The following is a 4,435-nucleotide window of genomic DNA, read 5'->3' as shown; positions in this document are numbered from 1 at the left end:
TCCCTTTTAAGTTATCTTCCTCTTCCTTGGTCCTAGTGGATTCGTCAGATGATTTGAGATCATCTTTGCCTCTTCTTTCTCTCTTAGTTCCATCTTTCGTTTGAGCTTGTTTTGGATCCGTTATTGCATGCCGCTGGCAATCTCTCGATTCTCCTCAGCTTGTTGTCTTTTCTGCTGCTTGATCTATTCCAGAGCTATGTCTGCCTACATAGCAACATAATGTTTTCTTCTTCTTTCTCATCATCAGTTTCTGTTCCTTGACTTCTTTTGTCTTCATGCTTCTGTTGGCGGATCCGTTCCCTTAGTGCCTACGCTTCCTGCATTGTTCTCTTGGCTTGAGTAATTGGGATGGCCTTTGCCACATGGGCTGTTCTCTTCTTCAATCTTGTATATCCCAGGGAGAACTGACTGTCATGCTCCTCTTCTGAAGACTGGTACTCCGAAGAGGTATCTCTTTGTTGGGAACTAGCTTCCTGGCTACCCGGAGCATCCGACTCTATCTTTTCGCTGTCGGTGTCCTTTCTGGTTGCACTTTGCCTTGTTTGCTTAGCTTCTGGTTTCGGAAATAAAAAACGCGAGCGAGCGGGCTGCTAAATTTTTCGAAAATCTTGACTCTTAAAACGGACGGGTTGGTTTGTATAAAAGATAGATCGGGATCATTTTCCCAAGCCCAAGCCCAAGCCCAGGCCCAGGCCTCAATCCTCAGTCTTATGATATATACTAGACTCACTCTTATATATATACCCTACTGCCTCAAGAGAGAATGAGAGCATGTGGGACAAGTCCTCCACTCTCCTCCTTTCTCTTCCCACTTGCACCCTTAGACTTTCTAGTTTAGGCCTAGTTCCCTACTGGAAATTGACAGTTTTAGGGATTCCGAGGGCATAGAGTGACCAAACGGAGGGCTGTAAAGCACGGCACGACCCTCTGACCGATACGCTCGTTTCGAGCTATCACACGGCCCATTCCACGACACGCTCTAAAAAATCTAGCAAAAAAACAAACAAAAAACACGCTAAAAACTAGTCACAAGGCCTCCTAGAACAGCTTTTTGACACCTTAGGGTATCAAAAGCACATGCACTTACGCTCTGGGCGGGTGCTAGAACACGAGCATATTGAGAGTGCCTCTGTTCATACGGACACCCATTACCCATCCACGATAAGCTCTAGACCCTCAGCGGGGACACAAGGTAGCACCACCCAAGACCCTAAAATAGCCGCTAGTGATTCCTCCTCCGACTCAGAAATCATGGAAGCATACCCTACCCAAAACACTGAGAGAGAAGGCCATGCACCTCCCGAAGCTCCACAGCCTAGTACTAGTATGTTTAGCCGTTTCATGGAAACATTAGGTAGAGCTACTCGCTCGGAACCTGATGCAAATGAAGCACACGAAGGGGGTGGGGAAGTGGACTCTCCTTTCACATCGCACGTGGACCCCACACCCCCAAAGAGTGTCCATGTGGATATCCTGCCAACTTCTTACCAAGAAGGCCCTGTTGAGCTGCCTCCTTCAGAAGTTCCCTCTAGAGTACCGTTGGTGGCAAGTAAAACCACGGGGAGCAACATTGCTTCTACCTCACAAGAAACCGTTAACACGTCGACTCTAGAAGGATTGTTCATTAATGATCATTGGACATATGACCTCCACACTGAGGTGTTGACGGATCTACACTCTGGCCACGCCTACCATGTAGGATGGATAGAGATTGTACAATCCACCTCTAGTGCCACGAGCATCGAAGATCAACAGAAAATGATCTGTAATGTTATCCATGGCATTATTCAATCAGAAAGGCAAAACCGAGGGGTAAATATACTCTCAACTGGCCCCATGAGATTTTTGGATACGAGCAAGGCTCAACAGCCTACTCTATCACAAATGGAGACTCCTCTAATGAGCCCCATGGACCCATCTTACGCCATTTCACCTGGGGTCTCTATGCAATCTGAGCCTCCGAGCGAAAACTTTAGCTTCCCTAACTTGGCTCAACCCTCTATTAAGGAAAACACAGTGCTCACTCCAGGGATAAGCCTGACAGAGAATGTACCGATGACATCTACGGTTAGCGCAGTGCCACTACCTAGTGTCGTAGTACCTAATATGGGGCCTCGACCATATGTGCCTCTAGCCCCTTATGCACACATGGCCCCCACACCTCCAATAGTACCACTTGCTTATGCTCCTCGAGTGCCGCTCCCTAGCTCTTATCCGAGTGGACCTATGCCCGGTTATGTTCCATATCCTGCATCATCCACACATATGCCAAGACCGGTACCCGTTCCTCTCCCACATATGATTCCAAGAGTACCTCCACCGGCCCTACCTCCTCACATAGGTGACTTGGCAGCGTTTGCTCAAACCATAGGTCGATCTATCGCGGAAAATATGCGTCATGCATCTGATAGAGAGCCTAGAAGTAAGGCAGTACAAATTGCCAAACTCACGCAAAAATTCAATGGGGACGAAGATGCTAGAAAACACATTGAAGTGTTTGAACAAGTATGTGATTCCTTAGGGGAACGCAACGAACTACATAAGTGCAATGCCTTAAGCTTGACATTAAGTGGGAAGGCTGGAGATTGGTATAGGACCCTAAGGGTGGACGAGAAAACAATCTACCCTACCCTTCGAAGGTTGTTTCTAAAGGAGTACATACGAGAAGGTGTGCTTTGGGGTGTAGCATCTCAGCTACAGAAGGCCGAACGTAAGGAAGGAGAGTCAGTAAGGGACTTCATTAGTCGTCTAAAGCACTTAAACTCTCGTTGCCCTGTAAATGAGCGCTTCAACAATAACCAACTGCTTGATCGATTCATTCGAGGGTTGAGGAATGAAGGAATCTATAATGGACTAGTGATTAGAGGTATCACAACCTGGGAAGATGTCACTGCCAATGCAATCCAATTAGAGGACAACTTGATGATAGCAGGCATGAGGGTGTCTACTGACACGAGATCCACTAGCTCACAAGCCATTGAGTATGAACCCATGACTACAAAGCCCATTGCCAATGAGCCAAAGGTATTTGAGACATTCTTGACAGACCTCACCAAGGCAATCCAAGAGTCTCTTAAGGATAATCGACCCCCTCAAAATAGTCACATGTATCCAAGAAGGGAGCAACAATGGTGTTCCATTTGCTTAGGTCCACATAGCACTAGTGAGTGCCCTACGTTTAGAGTAAAATTTAATGGAACTTGCAACGCATGTGGTAGGTATGGTCACCAAGCTAAGGATTGTTTAATGATCAAACGTATGATGGCAAATAGACCACCTGTAGCCTACACGGATGCGCCTCGAGCTCCTGTATTGATGCCTGCTCCACCTGTTGAGCAACTACCGCAACACATGGTCCCTAGATCTCAAAATGTTGTACAAGCTACACCGTTACCACCTCCTGTGCTAGGACCACAGCCCCCACATCCAAGAGTCGCCCCTATGAACCAAGTGGGTTGCGAGCCATCAAATGCTTATCCAGATAGCTGTGACGAGGAAATAGACACTAGTATTGCCTACGGTCTTGATACATTGGAAGAATGTCCTATATACTACATGGAAGATTGTTGGGGACAAGTCAAGCCGGTTTATCAAGCTGCTGCTCTCGCATCCAGAGGTCAAAATATCAACACCCAGGCTAGGAGGCCACCTCTTCAATGCTACGAGTGTGGTGGACCACATCGAGTAGCGGAGTGCCCTATTAGGCTGCAAAAGAATGCTGCACAGATGCAAGTGAATCAAGGGAGCACGTCTGCAATGCCAATACTCACATGTAATCGTTGTGGCATAGATCACTTGATTGCCCAATGTCCCTATAACCCAAATGCGCCTAAAATCACACCCCTGAATTTGGTCGAAATTGCTAGTGTGACATCACCAATACCACCCGTCGCACCCGCTTATGCGATTACACGGTCCATGCTTCAAGGGCCAGGCCATATCCTCGAAGAGAGAGATACCGCGTCAATTATCCAAGCAAAGAAAAAGAAGACACGAAGGAAGAAGTCGCAGAATACGGAAAATTCAAAGCCAAGTTCCAAAACAAACATAGGAACAGGAGATGACCCCGTGTATATGAATGACCTCGAGGATGATTCAGATTCAGTCGAGACAATGGAGACTAGAACCAATACCACAAAGGGAAAGACCGACAAAGAAAACCGTAACATGGAACCAAATGAAAACCGAATAAGAGAAAACCATAAAGAGCCTCTGAAAACACCACAAGTGTTTCCAAATTCAATCCAAGACCCCCAAGAAAAACCGTAGGGGCAAAAAGGGAAGAATCGTAAAAAGAAGATTGGGACGTACCCAAACCCTGTAGACGAGATTAAGCAGGTGAAACATCTAAGAGGTTTAGTGGAGGAGACTCAAAGGAAACTAGAACCAGAACCCATGCATATCAAAATTCATGACACAGTGTTTCCCACGCAAG

Source organism: Adiantum capillus-veneris, chromosome 1 (assembly GCF_014529385.1).
Source record: "Adiantum capillus-veneris isolate H3 chromosome 1, ASM1452938v2, whole genome shotgun sequence".
Taxonomy (NCBI): Eukaryota; Viridiplantae; Streptophyta; class Polypodiopsida; order Polypodiales; family Pteridaceae; genus Adiantum; species Adiantum capillus-veneris.
Note: the sequence above shows the minus strand (reverse complement) of the source record.